Source organism: Anolis sagrei, chromosome 11 (genome assembly GCF_037176765.1).
Source record: "Anolis sagrei isolate rAnoSag1 chromosome 11, rAnoSag1.mat, whole genome shotgun sequence".
Lineage (NCBI taxonomy): Eukaryota > Metazoa > Chordata > Lepidosauria > Squamata > Dactyloidae > Anolis > Anolis sagrei.
In genome coordinates, this window is record NC_090031.1 from 31,491,632 (window position 1) to 31,512,113 (window position 20,482).

The following is a 20,482-nucleotide window of genomic DNA, read 5'->3' on the forward strand; positions in this document are numbered from 1 at the left end:
ATCTATCTATCTATCTATGTATCTATCTATCTATGTATGTATCTATCTATCTATCTATGTATCTATCTATCTATCTATCTATGTATCTATCTATCTATCTATGTATTAACGATGTATCTATCTATCTATCTATGTATCTATCTATCTATCTATCTATCTATGTATCTATCTATCTATGTATGTATCTATCTATCTATCTATGTATCTATCTATCTATGTATGTATCTATCTATCTATGTATGTATCTATCTATCTATCTATGTATCTATCTATCTATCTATGTATCTATCTATCTATGTATGTATCTATCTATCTATCTATGTATCTATCTATCTATCTATGTATCTATCTATCTATGTATGTATCTATCTATCTATCTATGTATCTATCTATCTATCTATCTATGTATCTATCTATCTATGTATCTATCTATCTATCTATCTATCTATCTATGTATGTATCTATCTATCTATCTATCTATCTATCTATGTATCTATCTATCTATCTATGTATCTATCTATCTATCTATGTATCTATCTATCTATGTATCTATCTATCTATCTATGTATCTATCTATCTATCTATGTATCTATCTATCTATGTATGTATCTATCTATCTATGTATCTATCTATCTATCTATGTATCTATCTATCTATGTATCTATCTATCTATGTATCTATCTATCTATGTATCTATCTATGTATCTATCTATCTATCTATCTATCTATCTATCTATGTATCTATCTATCTATCTATCTATCTATGTATCTATCTATCTATCTATCTATCTATCTATCTATCTATGTATCTATGTATCTATCTATCTATCTATCTATCTATCTATGTATCTATCTATCTATGTATGTATGTATCTATCTATCTATCTATCTATGTATGTATCTATCTATCTATGTATCTATCTATCTATGTATGTATCTATCTATCTATCTATCTATCTATCTATCTATGTATCTATCTATCTATCTATCTATCTATGTATCTATCTATCTATCTATGTATCTATCTATGTATGTATGTATGTATCTATCTATCTATCTATCTATCTATGTATCTATCTATCTATGTATCTATGTATCTATCTATCTATGTATCTATCTATCTATCTATCTATCTATCTATGTATCTATGTATGTATGTATGTATCTATCTATCTATCTATCTATCTATCTATCTATCTATGTATCTATCTATCTATGTATCTATCTATCTATCTATCTATCTATCTATCTAAATCAAGGGTCCTCAAACTTTTTCAACAGAGGGCCAGGTCACAGTCCCTCAAACTGTTGGAGGGCTGGATTATAATTTGAAAAAAAAATGAATGAATTCCTATGCACACTGCACATATCTAATTTGTAGTGCAAAAACCACTTAAAAACAATACAATAATTAAAATGAATAACAATTTTAACAAATATAAATTTATTAGTGTTTCAATGGGAAGTGTGGGCCTGCTTTTGGCTGATGACATTGGATTGTTGTTGTTGTTGTGCACTGTCAAGTTGTTTCAGACTTAGTTTGACCCTGAGCGAGGGCCGGGTAAATGACCTTGGAGAGTCGTATCCGGCCCCCGGGCCTTAGTTTGAGGACCCCTGATTTAAGTAAAGGTAAAGGTTTTCCACCCACTCTGGGGGTTGGTGCTCATCTCCATTTCTAAGCCAAAGAGCCGGCGTTGTCCGTAGACACCTCCAAGGTCATGTGGCCGGCATGACTGCATGGAGTGCCGTATATGTGGATATTTATATGTGTTTGTGCACATATATATACATGTGTGTGTATGAATGTGTGCATGTGCATATGTGTATGAGTGTATGTGTATATGTATATATAGTGTATTTGGGGGTATTTAAGTCTGTTCCGCTGGGGTTTTGTGTGTATGGGTGATGGACACTCATTGGACTGTTAGGTGTCTTGTGTCCACATTTCGTGTCAATTCGTCCAGTGGTTTTTTAGTTAGGTTAATCCCACAAACGAACATTACACTTTTGTTTATATAGATTATACTGTATTATTATTAGTATTATTATATTGTATTACATTATAACATTAGCACCAATATTATACGTATTTATGTCTATCTATCTACCTACCTATCTATCAATCTATCCTGTATCTATATAAATAAAAATGTAATGTTTGTTTGTGGGATTAACATAACTCAAAAACCGCTGGGCCAATTGACACCAAATTTGGACACAAGACACCTATCAGGCCAACGAGTGACCATTACTCATAAAAACATTGAAAAACACAGTGGAAAGACATTAAAAGCCAAAAAACAAAAATACATTACAATGCATGTGCAAAACCACACACACACACACACACACATATTTATGCAAACACACAGCTGATAAACTGGATGGGATTTCTGTAGGTCAAAACACCTGAGGACCCACAGGTTGATTCAGATCAAGGGTTCGACGGCATGATCATCAAGTTTGCAGACGGGACCAAATTGGGAGGGAGAGTCAATACTCCAGAAGACACTACCGGAGTAGGTGAACCAGTGAGGAAGTCGGATTATGTCGCAGTGGAGAAAACAAAGCGAAAAAGGAGATCAGCGATAAAATATTTTGCTCATTTTAAACATGTGGGATTGAGAACAGGAAAAACCGGACGGCTCCTTTGGACTGAATTTCTCAGAATTACATCCACCACAGTGTCTTTTCCCCCTTCCTGTGTGGATGCTAGGAGTGTGCAAAATTATCGTTACTCTTTGTATTTCGTATCAAATTCATTAATTTCGTGCGTATGAATTGATACAAGAAACCTGAATCTGCAAAGAGGACTAAAGTCAGGTAGTAGTAGTATAAATCTGTGCTAAGTTGAAGTTATGTGGTTGTGTGACATCAAGACAGACAAGGGATTCCTCTTGTCGCTTTTTTGGAGGGGAGAAGTGTTTGTGTATAAAGTTTTAAAAATCAGTAGAGGAGACTGAGAACACAGCATTCTGGGAAATGTAGTTTGGGAGGTGAGGCCTCCTGTGACCCCGCCCTAAACTACATTTCCCAGAATGCAGTGCTGCTCAGCATCAGAAAGTCCTAATGAGAGCTGCAGCAGCCAGGCGCTTAGAGCCAGTCTAATAACAATAAATAAATAAAATTATTGAATCTGCAAAGAGGACTAAAGTAGTAGTATAAATCTGTGCTAAGTTGAAGTCATGTGGTTGTGTGACAAGGCAGACAAGGGAGGTTGTCACTTTTTGGGGCGGGGGAGAAGTCTTTGTGTATAAAGTTTTAAAAATCAGTAGAGCAGACTGAGAACACAGCATTCTGGGAAATGTAGTTTGGGAGGTGAGGCCCCCTGTGGCAGAGAATGCAAAAGGCCCTGCCCTAAACTACATTTCCCAGAATGCAGTGCTGCTCAGCATCAGAAAGTCCTAATGAGAGCTGCAGCAGCCAGGCATATTGAGCCAGTCTAATAATAATAATAATAATTATTATTATTATTATTATTATTGAATGTGCAAAGAGGACTAAACTCAGTAAGTAGTAGCATAAATCTGTGCTAAGTTGAAGTTATGTAGTTGTGATCATAAAAACAAACAAGGGATTCCTGTTGTCGCTTTTTTTTGCGGGGGGGAGTGTTTGTGTATAAAGTTTTAAAAATCAGTAGAGGAGACTGAGAACACGGCATTCTGGGAAATGTAGTTTGGGAGGTGAGGCCTTCTGTCGCAGATAATGCAAAAGGTCCCACCCTAAACTACATTTCCCAGAATGCAGTCCTGTTCAGCATCAAAAACCCCAAATGAGAACTGCAGCAGCCAGCCGCTTAGAGCCAGTCTAATAATAATAAATAAAATTATTGAATCTGCAAAGAGGACTAAAGTAAGTAGTAGTATAAATCTGTGCTAAGTTGAAGTTATGTGGTTGTGTGACATCATGGCAGACAAGGGATTCCTGTTGTCGCTTTTGGGGGGGGGGGAGAAGTGTTTGTGTATAAAGTTTGAAAAATCAGTAGAGGAGACTGAGAACACGGCATTCTGGGAAATGTAGTTTGGGAGGTGAGGGCTTCTGTGGCAGATAATGCCCTAAACTACATTTCCCAGAATGCAGTGCTGCTCAGCATCAGAAAGCCCAAATGAGAGCTGCAGCAGCCAGCCGTTTAGATACAGTTTAATAATAATAAATAAAATTATTGAATCTGCAAAGAGGACTAAAGTCAGTAAGTAGTAGTATAAATCTGGTCTAAGTTGAAGTTATGCAGTTGTGTGACATCAAGGCAGATAAGGGATTCCTGTTGTCGCTTTTTTGTATAAAGTTTTAAAAATCCCCAAAAATCTGTAGATGTGTGAATCTTTCTGAAACTTCTGGGGATTGATGCTCTGGTTATCTTGTGCATTGTATATAAAATTAAATTAAATCACTCTTATAGTTTTTTTTAAAAAAACTTATAAAAACTTTGAAAATTCCCAAAATACAGTGGAGCAGGGCCTTCACAGAAGATCTTAACCTCTGAGTTGGTTCATAGAGGGAGATACATTCGGATAGGGAGATACGTTCGGAAAGCTGCGCCGGAACCATTTAGGGCCTTATAGGCTAAAGCCAGTACTTTTGAATTAATCATCATCATCATCATCATCTAAACAGCAAAACAGCAGAGGGAAAACAATCAGGGACACCTAACCACCTCTCAACAAAAGATTGCTCCAGGCACTTCCAGGCTATCAAATGCTAATCAAGGTGGTCAGTTGAAACATTCACACCTAGCTCCAACAGACAAGAGTCCTTTGTCCCATTCTGTTCTTTCCACAGATATATAAACCCATTTGCTTAGTTCCAAAAGACCTCACTACCTCTGAGGATGCTTGCCATAGATGCAGGCGAAACGTCAGAAGAGAATGCCTCTAGAGCCAGGCCATATAGCCCGAAAAAACCTACAACAACCCAGTGATTCCGGCCATGAAAGCCTTCGATAATACATAATAATCTTTATTTATACCCCACCACCATCTCCCCAATGGGGACTTGGAGCGGCTTACATGGGGCCAAGCCCGGACAACTTGTTACAGCAAAATAAAACCAGAACATAAACAAGCAACATCATCAAAATTACATAGAAAAAAAAGTAAATACACAGTAACAAAACAACATTCCAATAAACACAATCACAATAACAGTGGGCGGTGAATACAGTAGCAGACTGGCAGCCAGTGGGGCTGACGCAATAGGGGGGATGTATGTTCCCTATACGTTGCTCCGGTGAGCAACCTAGCTACCGCCCATTGGCCTACTTGAAGCTTCCGAACAGTCTCCAAAGGCAGCCCCACATAGAGCACATTGCAGTAGTCTATTCAGGGATGTAACCAGAGCATGGACAACTGTGGCCAAGTCTGGCTTCTCAAGGTACGGATGCAACTGGAACACAAGTTTTAATTGTGCCAATACTCCCCCGGCCATCTCTGAGACGTGAGGTTCCAGGCTCAGCAATGAACCCAGAAGGACTCCCAAGCTGTCAACCTATGTCTTCAGGGGCAGTGTAACTCCTTCCGAACTCTGTTCGGCCTTGCAACTGACCAGGAGGGCATCTGTCTTGTCTGGATTCAGTTTCAATTTGTTCTCCTACAAACAGCTTCCGAACAGTCTCCAAAGTCAGCCCCACATAGAGCGCATTGCAGTAGTCTATTTGGGGATGTAACCAGAGCATGAACTACAGAGGCCAAGTCTGGTTTCTCAAGGTACGGACGCAACTGGAACACAAGTTTTAATTGTGCGAATACTCCCCTGGCCTCCGCTGAGACCCGAGGTTCCAGGCTCAGCGATGAACCCAGGAGGACTCCCAAGCTGTGAACCTATGTCTTCGGGGCAGTGTAACCCCTTTGGCCTTGCAACTGACCAGGAGGGCATCTGTCTTGTCTGGATTCAGTTTCAATTTGTTCTCCTACAAACAGCTTCCGAACAGTCTCCAAAGGCAGCCCCACATAGAGCGCATTGCAGTAGTCTATTTGGGGATGTAACCAGAGCGTGAACTACAGAGGCCAAGTCTGGCTTCTCAAGGTACGGACGCAACTGGAACACAAATTTTAATTGTGCGAATACTCCCTGGTCTCTGCTGAGACCCGAGGTTCCAGGCTCAGCGATGAACCCAGGAGGACTCCCAAGCTGTGAACCTATGTCTTCAGGGGCAGTGTAACCCCTTCCGAACTCTGTTCGGCCTTGCAACTGACCAGGAGGGCATCTGTCTTGTCTGGATTCAGTTTCAATTTGTTCTCCTATGAACAGCTTCCGAACAGTCTCCAAAGGCAGCCCCATATAGAGCGCGTTGCAGTAGTCTATTCGGGGATGTAACCAGAGCGTGAACTACAGAGGCCAAGTCTGGCTTCTCAAGGTACGGACGCAACTGGAACACAAGTTTTAATTGTGTGAATACTCCCCTGGCCACCGCTGAAACGTGAGGTTCAGGCTCAGGAGGATTCCCAAGTTGTGAACTTATGTCTTCGGGGCAGTGTAACCCCTTCGGCCTTGCAACTGACCAGGAGGGCATCTGTCTTGTCTGGATTCAGTTTCAATTTGTTCCTACTCATCCAGATCGTCACAGCTGCCAAGCACCGATTCAGGACCTGGGCATCCTCCTTAGAAGCAGGTGGAAAGGAGTGATAGAGTTGGACGTCATCTGCGTACGAGTGACATCGAACTCCAAAACTCCAGACAATCTCCCCCAGCGGTTGGACTGGATGGCCCGTGTGGTCTCTTCCAAGTCTATTATTCTAGGATTCTCTGCACCTCGTGCACTTTAATTCTCGCAAGCTGTCGGTGGTTTGGAGGAGCGACTGCCTGCCTCAGAGCCATCCCTGCAAGCCGCCTGCCCTCATTTCGGTCACCATGGAGAAAACCATCTGCCTCCGTTCCTTCCGAAGGGTGGGACTTGCCTTCCAGAGGGAGACAGCCCCCCACCCCCCAGCCCCACTTCAAAGCCAGGCACAAACAATCAGGGAACGAAGCCGCACTCTTTTCAAGAAGGTCGCAAATTAATTTTTAATTAGGACATGCAACCACAGCGTTTTCTCGGCGCGTACCTTCCACCTTGCCATTCTTCTTCTGCCAGCAGGTGAAGACTTTGGTTTTGTTTCGGCAATCCTTTCCACAGAGGGAGAGCGCTGATCGGAAAGTGCCCGATTGTCTATAGTTATTTTATTAATTGCTCTCCAGTCTCGTTTGCACAACATCACGCTTTCTATTCCGTCATCTGAGTGATTGATATATAAGGGTGGGCCAAAAAGTAATGCCTCATGGGTCATACAAAACGTTCTGGATGAACAACAGCATAACAATACGAGGGTTGAATGAAAAGACGGCAGTTCTGGTATGCAGCAGGTACTGGCTTGTTCAGTAGACTCTCCTGTACAGTTCCATTTTGGCAGGAAGCCTTAGCATTGGATGATTGTGAGGTTAAAGTGAAAAGTAATGCATCCACTTTCGTAACTGCTTAACAGACAGCAGTATTGGTATGCGGTAGGTACTGGCTTGTTCAGTAGACTCTCCTCTACAATTCCATTTTGGCGGGAAGCCTTAGCATTGAACGGTTGTGTTGTTAAAGTGAAAAGTAATGCCTCCACCTTTGTAACTGCCCAACAGATGGCAGTACTGGTATGTGGCAGGTACTGGCTTGTTTAGTAGACTCTCCTCTACAGTTCCATTTTGGCAGGAAGCCTTGGCATTGAACAGTTGTGTTGTTAAAGTGAAAAGTAATGCCTCCACCTTTGTAACTGCTCAACAGATGGCAGTACTGGTATGTGGCAGGTACTGGCTTGTTTAGTAGACTCTCCTCTACAGTTCCATTTTGGCAGGAAGCCTTGGCATTGAACAGTTGTGTTGTTAAAGTGAAAAGTAATGCCTCCACCTTTGTAACTGCTTAACAGATGGCAGTACTGGTATGTGGCAGGTACTGGCTTGTTTAGTAGACTCTCCTCTACAGTTCCATTTTGGTGGGAAGTCTTAGCATTGAATGGTTGTGTTGTTAAAGTGAAAAGTAATGCCTTCACCTTTGTTACTGCTTGACAGATGGCAGTACTGGTATGCGGCAGGGACTGGCTTGTACAGCAGACTCTCCTCTATAGTTCCATTTTGGCGGGAAGCCTTAGCATTGAACGGTTGTGTTGTTAAAGTGTGAAGTATGGAACCCTGCACAGACGGTCGGTCAATGCAACTAAAGCAATGTGCAGTCACTGAAGGTGTCATCCCAAAGGAGATTCATCAGAGAATGCAAGCTGTTTGGGTGATTGTGTTGATGTGAGTACTGTGCGTTACAGGGCAAGTAAGTTTTAAAGATGTTGAGGTGGGAACATCTGACTTGCGTTGAAAAACAAAGAATTGGACGTCCTGTCACAGCAACCACCGAGTTTCACAAGCAAAAGCTTGACAGATTAATTCAGGATGATCATAGTATCACGCAGAGAGAAATTTCAAGCATAATCGGCATTTCACAAGAACGTGTGGGTCACATTATTGCTTTGCTTGGTTATCAGAAGATCTGTGCACAATGGGTACCCAGGATGAGAGAGCTGTGAGGCGCTGGTTGCGGAAACAGAGTGTCAACTTCTTCCGCGACGGCTTCAGAAAACTTGTTCATCGTGGGCAGAAATAAATCCAATTGTCTGGTGATTATGTAAGAAAGTGAATTGTGGTAGTTAAAGAGCACATTCTAAGGACTGTTCACAAGAACTCGTGGGTCACATTATTGCTTTGCTTGGCTATCGGAAGATCTGTGCACGATGGGTACCCAGGATGAGAGAACTGTGAGATACTGGTTGCGGAAACAGAGTGTTGACTTCTTCCGCAACTGCTTCAGAAAACTTGTTCATCGTTGGCAGAAATGAACAGATCTGCGCACGATGGGTACCCAACTGCTAGGTTGGCAGGAGCTGGGGCTAACAGTAGGAGCTCACCCCGCTTGCCGGATTCGAACCTGCAATCTTTCGGTCAGCAAGTTCAGAAGCTCAGCGGTTTAACCCACTGCGCCACTGGGGGTTCCTTCAAGTTGGAAACAACTTCCAAATGTATCAATATCGAACCTATTACAGTACCATGGAATTGCACTGGAGAATCTAGAAAATGTCCAGGGAAAATATATTTTTTCCGACGTGGGTACTGTATTTTCTAGGCATTTTACATCCCTCCGCCGTCTTGTTGATAATATGAAGAGATCCCACTACAAATGGGTTTGCAAAATATTTACCATGGAGCAGGAGCGTGATGTGCACGAACCCGGCGGGGCAAGGTACAGAAGAGTGTTTACATGCCGAGTGTTTCTCTGGACACCGATCGGCTCGCTGAAATCCTAGCAGGTGTATCTAAGCACTGGTACAGCATAAGCACAAGATAACGGCGTGCGACGTAAGCACATGAACTCCCCGGCCGATAAACGACAGCATTCACAATTGATAAGGTCCTTTGGCAGGCGACTCCCTGTTTGCGTACGGCTGTATGAGCTTTCAAGGCTTCACATGCCCTGCAAACAGTGTAACTCAGTGGTCCTCAACCTTCCTAATGTCACAATCCCTTGATGCAGTTCCTCATGTGGTGGTGACCCCCAACCATCACATTATTTTCGTTGCTACTTCACAACTGTAATTTTGCTCCTTTTATGAATCATCATCATGTAAATATCTGATATGTAAGAGGTATTTTCATTTACTGGACCAAATTAGGCACAAATACCTGATACGCCCACATTCAGGTTGGAGAAAGGGATTGATTTTGTCATTTGGGAATTGTAGTTGCTGGGATTTATAGTTCACTTACAATCAAAGAGCATTCTGAGCTTCACCAACAATGGAATTGAACCATGTTTGGTACACAGAACTCCCATGACCAAGAGAAAATACTGGAAGGGTTTGGTGGGCATTGACCTTGAGTTTGGGAGTTGTAGTTCACCTACATCCAGAGAGCACTGTGGACTCAAACAATTATGGATCTGGAGCAAACTTCGCAAGAATACTCAATATGCCCAAATGTGGACACCAGTGGAGTTTGTGGAAAATAGACCTTGACATTTGGAAGTTGTAGTTTCTGGGATTTATAGTTCACCCACAATCAAAGAGCATTCTGAACTCCACCAACGATGGAATTGAACCATTTTTGGTACACAGAACTCCCATGACCAACAGAAAACACTAGAAGTGTTTGGTGGGCATTGACCTTGAGTTTGGGAGTTGTAGTTCACCTACATCCAGAAAGTATTGTGGTGTCAAACAATGATGGATATTGATCAAAAATTGGCACAAATACACAATATATCCAAATGTGGACACTAGTGGAGTTTGGGGAAAATAGACCTTGACATTTGGGAGTTGTAGTTTCTGGGATTTCTAGTTCACCCACAATCAAAGAGCATTCTGAACTCCACCAACAATGGAATTGAACCATTTTTGGTACACAGAACTCCCATGACCAACAGAAAACATTAGAAGTGTTTGGTGGGCATTGACCTTGAGTTTGGGAGTTGTAGCTCACCTACATCCAGAGAGTATTGTGGTGCCAAACTGAAGCCGAGACTTCAAAACAATGATGGATATGGACCAAAAATTGGCACAAATACTCAGTACATCCAAATGTGGACACTAGTGGAGTTTGGGGGAAATAGACCTTGACATTTGGGAGTTGTAGTTGCTGGGATTTCTAGTTCACCTACAATCAAAGAGCATTCTGAACTCCACCAACAATAGAATTGGGCCAAACTTGGCACACAGAACTCCCATGACTGACAAAAAATACTGGAAGGGTTTGGTGGGCATTGACCTTGAGTTTTGGAGTTGTACTTCACCTACCTCCAGAGAGCACTGTGGCCTCAAACAATTATGGATCTGGACCAAACTTGGCATGAATACTCAATATGCCCAAATGTGAACACTGATGGAGTTGGGGAAAATAGACCTTGACATTTGGTAGTTGTGCTTGCTGGGATTTATAGTTCACCTACAATCAAAGAGAATTCTGAATCCCACCAATTATAGAATTGGGCCAAACTTCCCACACAGAACCCCCATGAGCAGCGGAAAATACTGTTTTCTGATGGTCTTTGGTGACACCCCCTCGCAACCCCCCAAGAGGTCCTGACCCCCAGGTTGAAAAACACTGGTGTTACTCCAAAGGGTGCATATTACAACCCCACTCCTTTCTACCTGGCGATTTTTGTCCATTTCCAAAGCCTCCACAGGTAGGTCCTATAATAATTATTATGGTGGAGGCCGAAAGGTAATTTGCTGTTACATTTACAATTCAAAACAAAGCGATTTTTAGGTACCTGAATGTTATTTCCAAGGCTTTCCCAGGATCACAAAAGTGAGATCCAGCCCATAGTCCTGATTCCACGTCCGGGAACACTCTTATCAATGTCTTTATTGGAAAGGCCTCACATTAAAAGCCCAGCCTTCATCGAAAGTGATCTCGCGTTAGCGTGTTTGCTGCAATACATGACATGAAAAGGAAAATATTAATATTTGAGGTGCAGCAGATGGCCCCGTAGGAGGGGAACGCAGACTGGCAGACAATACACTCGACTCCACTCGCTTGCAATGTCTCTAGCAAATCAAATATATTCCACCAGCAGAAAAAGAAAAACAGAATCGGCATCTCCAATTTATAATATGAAGGCGACGGTTTGTCTTTTCTACCCTACCTCTATTTTGGTTCTTTCTCAAGAACTCTGCAGAGCGCTAAAAGGTAAAAGACACAAAGTCTAGTCATGTCCGACTCTGGGGCTCTGGTGCTCATCTCCATTTCTAAGCCGATGAGCCGGCGTTGTCCATAGACACCTCCAAGGTCATATGGCCGGCATGACTGCATGAAGCACAGTTACCTTCCCACCAAAGCAGTACCTATTGATCTACTCACATTTGCATGTTTTCAAACTGCTAGGTTGGCAGAAGCTGGGACTAACAGTGGGAGCTCACCCCACTCCCCAGATTCGAACCCCCAACCTTTCAGCTAACTGTTCAGTTAAATGTTTTTAGTTTATTTCAGTTACTTCCATGGTTTCAAGCTGTGTGTTATAATTTCCTTAATTTTGCTTGCCATCTTTTTCACGCAAAATGGTGTAGAGGTAAATTAATACAAATAATAATGCACTTTTATGTGTCAAAATATGTGTGTAATAATAATAATAACAATAACAGTATATTGTTCCACATATTTTAACACACACCACCAATATAGTGTTGTTATTATTATTATTATTATTATTATTATTATTATTATAGCACACATATTTTGCATTGTTGTGTCAAAATGCGTGAAAATACTTATTATTATTATATTATTATTATTTTAACACACATATTTTGTAAAGCTGTTGTTGTGTCAAAATGTGAAAAATAGACGGTTATTATTATTATACACACGTATTTTGCATTGTTGTGTTAAAATATGTGAAAATAGACTTATTACTATTATTTTAACACACATATTTTGCATTGTTGTGTCAAAATATGTGAAAAATAGACTGTTATTATTATTATTATAGCACATCTTTTGCACTGTGTCAAAATATGTAAAATACACTGTTATTATTATTTTAACACACATATTGTGCGGTTATTGTTGTGTCAAAATATATGAAAAATAGACTGTTATTATTATTATTATTATTATTATTTTAACACACATATTTTGCATTGTTGTTGTTTTTCTATGTTAAAATATGTGGAAAATAGACTGTTATTATTATTATTATTTTAACACACATATTTTGCATTGTTGTGTGTTAAAATATGTGAAAAATAGACTGTATTGACTTTGTGGAGGGTAGCAAGGCTGTTTAAGAAGGCATTTGAATAAGAAGTGCAATGATTGGTAATTTGACCATAGGAATGGAACAACGGAAATGATACCGGATTGTGGGTTTGACGATGAGACGACACGGAATGGCTTTTGTAGTAATGTTGATGTTTTTGATGAGATGTGTTTTGATAATGATGAATTGTGGATTATTTTACCCTATGTTTTGTATTTTGCACCTGTTTTTCTATGTTGTACACCGCAGTGAGTCGCCCTTGGGCTGAGAATTGCGGTATAAAAGCGAAGTAAATAAATAAATAAATAAATAATAGCAAACCAAAGCAAAAGAAGGGGGGGGGCTGAACCCTTGCTTCGCTAATATCAGTCCACACAATCCATGCCGATTGCTTGACTCCCCACTCCATTAAATCCAGTCCAAAAAGATCCTGAAAATCAACCGTGGTGCAGCCCGGAGGTCTCCTGACCAGCTGAAATTTCCCAGTGCACAGTAAACCCTGCAATGCTATATATCAAAATAAATGCTGAAAGCTTTGCAGTATATTACGTGTTTTTGCTATTTCGGCACTTACCGGGGCATTGTAAGAGGCATTCCCCTATGGCTTGCTTGTACAAATGTTCTTGCCACGGCTAGTCAAGGCTACTGTGGACGGGCTTTCTTGATTTTTTATCCAGAGCTTTCAGGACAAGCCTGTGACACGTCCTTGCCCTTCTTACTTGCCGGGGTTGCCACAAACAGTGCTCCCGAGGTCAGGCATGTAGCCGGGGGGGGGGGGGCTCGGGGGGCTTCAGCCCCCCCCCCGAAATTTTCATGGTGGTTCGCGAAAAGGCCTTAATGGTGCATTATTTAAACTGTTATGTTTATTCATATTATGATCTGATCACCATACTCAATATATCCCATATGCATGGGGGTATTGGGGTAATGATACAAAAGGTTTGCTAGGCTAGACCCTCTTTCACTCAGACTCAGCCCCCCCCCCGAAACTCAGCCCCCCCGAAACTCCCCCCCACGGAAAAAAAATCAGCCCCCCCCCCCCCCGAAACGAAATCCTGGCTACGGGCCTGCCCGAGGTCATTTGCAACCTGCATCAAATGATTGGGAAGGAGAAGCTGTACAAAAGAGAAGAGCGGAAAGGTTGGCTTGGCTTTCGAATTGCTTGAATCCAAGGTCCCATCATGCCCTAGAATCCCAGTTGGAAGTGACCACCATCCAGTCCAACCCCATTGGAAGTAGGAAAATCCCAATCAAAGAATCCCCAACAGATGGCCATCCAGCCTCTGTTTCAAAGCCTTCACCACACTCTGGGGCAGAGAGTTCCACTGCTGAACAGCTCTCAGATGTTCAGGTGGAATCTCCTTCCTTTCCTATCGCTTGAGGCCATGGGTCAATTGCATCCTAGCCTCCAGGACAGCAGAAAACAAGCTTGATCCCTTCTCACTATCTCTTGACCCATGGCCCTCCTCATGTCTCCTCTCAGCCTTCTCTTCTGCAGACTAAACTTGCCCAGCTCTTTCAGCTGCTCCTCATAGGGCTTGTTCTCCAACCCTTGATCCTCGCCCTCTTCTGGACACCTTTAGAGTCAACATTTCCCTTCAATTGCAGTGCCCAAAATTTCTGACACCCAGCAGATGCGATTACATTCAACTCAACAACTGATTTGAGTCCACAGTGATCTCTGGATGTAGGTGAACTACAACTCCAAAACCAAAGGACACTGCCCACCAAACCCTTCCAGTATTTTCTGTTGGTCATGGGAGAACTGTGTCAAGTTTGGTTCAATTCCATCGTTGGTGGGGTTCAGAAGGCTCTGATTGCAGGTGAACTATAAATCCCAGCAACTACAACTCCCAACTGACAAAATAAAAAAAAATGAGTGAAGGACATACATTGGGTTGTTAAGTGTCTTGTGTCCAAATTTGGTGTCATTTCGTCCAGTGGTTTTTGAGTCCTGTTAATCCCACAAACGAACCTGACATTTCTATTGATATAGATATATACGTCAGGAGAGAATGCTTCTGGAACAGTTACTATGCAGCCTAGAAAATTCACAGCAACCCAGTATAACCCATCCTTGAACAGATGTAATGATAACCTCTGAAACCAGAAGCCTAATTGTCTATTTCGTCCATTGTTTACATGCCACCAAGTAGGGAGTCCTTGGCCCTGTGCTTTGGACAATACTAAGAATGGAAAAGCCATGATGTACAAAATGCTCTAATTCAGAAGTTCTTTGAGTGCGCACTTACAGCACTCGTCGGCCCCTGAAACGATGGCGTGCCGCGCATCCCACAACTCACGTTGCTTCCGCTGAAATGGAGAGATGACTGAGAAGAATGAATCCTAAATCTGTAGTGTCAGTTCCCATCTTTTGATGTTTTTGCGCAAGGTCCACCTCCTCCCCATCCCCAAATATTGCATATGCCAAACTGGAGTTTAATTAGATGGTAACCGTCGGGGCTTTGGCACTTAGGAAGTAATAAATACTCCTCAAGCTCATAAACTCTAAGGCAGGAGGAAAGGTTATTAATCTGATGAATGCACACCCAAACGTGTGCCGATACACACACACGCATACAAGGGTGGGTCAAAATATCATGCCTCCATCAGTCTTCCAGTATTTCTCAGCCTTTTGAATGCCATGACCCCTTGATACAGTTCCTTAGGTTGTGGTGACCCCCAACCATCACATTATTTTCGTTGCTACTTCGTAACTGTCATTTTGCTACACTTATGAATTGTAATGTAAATATCTCATATGCAGGATGGATTTTTATTCAATGGACCCAATACCAGATACACCCAAATCTGATACTGGTGGGTTTGGGATTGATTTTGGCACAAATACTCAGTATGCCCAAATGTGAACACTGGTGGAGTTTGGGGAAAATAGACCTTGACATTTGGGAGTTGTACTTGCTGGGATTTCTAGTTCACCTACAATCCAAGAGCATTCTGAACTCCATCAAGGATGGAACTGAACCAAACCTGGCACACAGAACTCCCAATACTGGAAGGGTTGGGTGGGCACTGACTTTGAGTTTGGGAGTTGTAGTTCACCTACATCTACGGAGCACTGTGTACTAAAACAATGATGGATTTGGACCAAACTTGGCACCAATACTCAATATGCCCAAATGTGAACACTGGAGTTTGGGGGAAAGAGATATTGACATTTGGGAGTTGTAGTTTCTGGGATTTATAGTTAACCTACAATCAAAGAGCATACTGAACTCCACTAATGATGGAATTGAACCAAACTTGGCACACAGAACTCCCCATACTGGAAGGGTTTGGTGGGCATTGACTTTGAGTTTGGGAGTTGTAGTGCACCTACATCTAGAGAGCACTGTGGGCTAAAACAATGATGGATCTGGATCAAACATGGCATGGATACTCAACATGCCCAAATGTGAACACCGGTGGAGTTTGGGGGAAATAGACCTCGACATTTGGGAGTTGTAGTTGCTGGGATTTATAGTTAACCTACAATCAAAGAGTATTCAGGACTCCACCAATGATGGAATTGAACCAAACTTGGCACACAGAGCGCCCATGACCAACAGAAAATACTATATTTTCCAATGGTCTTTGGCGACCCCTCTGACACCCCCTCGCAACCCCCCCCCCCCGGGGTCCCGATCCCCACGTTGAGAAATGCTGCTATAGAGCTACGTTTTGCAGAAGACCCTCTTACGGCGTCTTTGTCATCATCTCCACTCTTCCAGAGGTCCTTTTGCCTAGCCTACCAGGCCAAGGATTTAGAAATGTACTATTTCTGACTCTCCGGATTTATATCCCAAGCAGCTGTGCCAAGAAGTCACGGGAATCAAGCTGCCATTTGGAGAGCACTATCATCTATTAACTTCTCCTTGGGAAGCTTTGATTTCAGCAGCTTTGCAAATAACTGCACAACGCACAAACCTGCGCAATTCAGCTTCCCAAGCCAAGGAACCTCATCTTCAAAATCATACGTTGCATTTGAGCACATATAGTACTACTACTACTACTAATAATACGATATTATAATTATATATTTTATATTACATGTATTATTACTAATAATATTACAATATAATGGTGTAGTACAATATAGTAATATAGAATTCTGATATTGTACTATGCTAATAATATAATATAATGTAATATAATATAATATATAGTATTTACATATAATATTTTATATATTATAATGTAATGCAATATAATACTACTAGTAATATGATATTATAATTATATATTACTTGTAATATTACTAATAATATTACAATATAAATAGTATAGTACAATATAGTAATATTTAATACTGATATTGTACTATGCTAACAATATAATGTAATGTAATATATTGTGTATACATATAATATTTATAATTATATAATGTAACACAATATAATACTACTAATAATATGATATTATAATTATATATTTATATTACACTAGCAGTCCCCTGCCACACGTTGCTGTGGCCCACATGGGGATTCTGTGTGGGAGGTTTGGTCCAATTCTATCATTGGTGGGGTTCGGAATGCTCTGTGATTGTAGGTGAACTATAAATCCCAGCAACTACAACTCCCAAATGTCAAGATTCTATTTTCCCCAAACTCCACCAGTGTTCACATTTGGGCACACTGAGTATTTGTGGCAAGTTTGGTCCAAATCCATCATTGTTTAAGTCCACAGTGATCTCTGGATGTAGGTGAACTACAACTCCAAAACCAAAGGACACTGTCCACCAAACCAAGTATGTTCTGTTGGTCACGGGTGTTCTGTGTGCCAAGTTTGTTTCAATTCCATCGTTGGTGGGGTTCAGAATGCTTTTTGATTGTAGGTGAACTATAAATCCCAGCAACTACAACTCCCAAATGACAAGACCCTTTTTTTAGTGGAGGACATACATTGGGTTGTTAGGTGTCTTGTGTCCAAATTTGGTGTCAATTTGTCCAGTGGTTTTTGAGTTCTGTTAATCCCACAAACGAACATTATATTTTTATTTATATAGATGCAATATTACTAACAATATTACAATATAATGGTGTAGTACAATATAGTAATATATAATACTGATATTATACTATGCTAATAATATAATATATTGTGTGTGTGTATGTATATATATATATATATATATATATATATATATATATATTGTAAGCTGCTCTGAGTCCCCTTGGGGGCGAGAAGGGTGGCATATCAATGCCGTAAATAAATAATAAATAAATATATGTACCACTAATTGTACATTTTTGGCAAACGATTCCTCCGCGATGCTTGCATTTTATGTGCCACCCTGTCTCATATCTGTGACTCTAACAAACACAGTTATTCACAGATGTTTCCATACACTGTTTTCACAAATTTGCACGCTGTTGTGTGATTTTTTTTACATAAGCACACATGTTTCAACTGATTTTTTTAAAAGATACTGCAGTCCTCCATTGCAGAAGAGCACAATTTGAAGAATAGCTGCATTCTGGAGCACAGATTGGTTTGGAAATGTGATATTAAATAAGTTTGTGTTAGAACAGGAACCGAACTAATTTCTCCTCCTCCTTCCCTACAATGGGGACAGATGGCGATAAGCAAGGAGCAAAGCTCTCTTAGCAGCTTATTCCTGAAGGAGAGACCACTGAACACAAGACGCAAGAATAATGATTGGGCCATCCATGTAAACAGAGCTTCCAAAAGATATTTTGCATAGCAAAATAAAAATAATTGTTGTTGTTACCTTCTACAAACCTCCTCTACTAGTTATTTGTTATGTATATAATTCATATTGCTTACTATATTGTATATGTGTGTATTGGTATGCATTTTTCCTTAACTCTATGTTGTGGGAGGGACTGCAGACCATGTGATCAGATCTGGGACTATTCAGGACTCAGACTCCATTTTAGAAAGGCAGACTCCATTAGACTCTCAGAATGTAGAGATGTTTTAGATGTTTTAAGGAAGAGTAAATAATAATAATAATAATAATAATTATTATTATTATTATTATTATTATTGAGGGAATAATAATAAACATTGAGGGAAGTCAAGAGTAGTAAACTGCTTCAAGTGCAAAAGACAAAGAGGGAATACCGTCAAAACATAATCTAGAGCAGAAGAGAAAACTGGCCAAAGGCGGCTCTCCATGGACAGTTCCTGGGAAAAATTGAGAGCCAAATGGACAAAGAAAAAACATGGCTGTGGCTCACAAATGGGACTCTGAAAAAGGAGACAAAGGAGGGCCCGATTCTGGCAGCCCAAGAACAAGCCATTTGAACCAATGCCAACAAAGCCAGAACTGAAAAGTCAACAAAAGATCCCAAATGTAGACTCTGCAAAGAAGCAGATGAAACAATCGATCACATCCTCAGCTGCTGCAAGAAGATTGCCCAGACGGACTACAAGCAGAGGCACAACACCATTGCTCAGATGATTCATTGGAGCTTGTGTCACAAATCCTATCTGCCTGCGACAACTAACTGGTGGGATTGCAAGCTGGAAAAAGTTACAGAGAATGAACACGGCAAACTCCTCTGGAACTTCTGGATTCAGACAGAGAGAGTTTTGGAGCATAATACTCCTGACCTCTCAATCATGTTGAAAAACAAAGTATGGATCGTCGATGTTTCAATTCAGGTGACAGCAGGATTGAAGAGAAACAACTGGAAAAGCTGACATGATATGAGGATTTAAAGATCGAACTACAAAGACTCTGGCACAAATCAGTAAAGGGGGTCCCAGTGGGGATCAGCACACTGGGTGCAGTGCCTCAAGACCTTGGCCTGCACTTAAACACAATCAGTGCTGACAAAATGACCATCTGCCAGCTGCAGAAGGCCAACCTGCTTGGATCTGCACGCATTATTCGCTGATACATCACATAGTCCTAGACCCATGATGGCGAACCTATGACACGTGTGTCAGCACTGACACGCGTAGCCATTTTTGATGACACACAGCTGCATGCGGCCGCATACAGAGAAGATGGGGCCACATCCCAAGAAGGACATTTCATCCTCAGCTCCTACACCAGCATTTTTCTATAATGCCGAGATATATCGCATTATAGAAAAAGCAGGTAAGTTAAATAATTAGTTTTTGGTTTATTAAATACAGTTATATATTACAATAATATATATTTGTTATTAAACTATAAATATCATGAAATTATGTTTTTTTCTCAAAGTGATACCCCACCCGAGTTATGCTCGGTTTTTTTGGCGAGTATTGGCACACCAAGCTCAAAAGGTTGCCCATCACTGTCCTAGACACTTGGGAAGTGTCCAACGTGTGATCCAATACAAAAGCCAGCAGAGTGTCTGCTGTGGACTCATCTTGTTGTGTTTTTAATAATAATAATAATAATAATAATAATAATAATAGAGTAAAATAATGGAAATGTAATAACAGTAGTAAAATAATGAATGTAATAATAATAATAAATAGTGTAGAATAATAAATGTAATAATAATAACAAATAGTTAAATAATAAATGTAATAATAATAATAATAATAATAATAATGGGCTGTTGTAGGTTTTTTCGGGCTATATGACATGTTCTAGAGGCATTCTCTCCTGACGTTTCGCCTGCATCTATGGCAAGCATCCTCAGAGGTTGTGAGGATGGTCACTAGAACATGGTCATATAGCCCGAAAAAACCTACAACTACTCAGTGATTCCGGCCATGAAAGCCTTCAACAACAATAATAATATTCTAATAATAAATAACCTT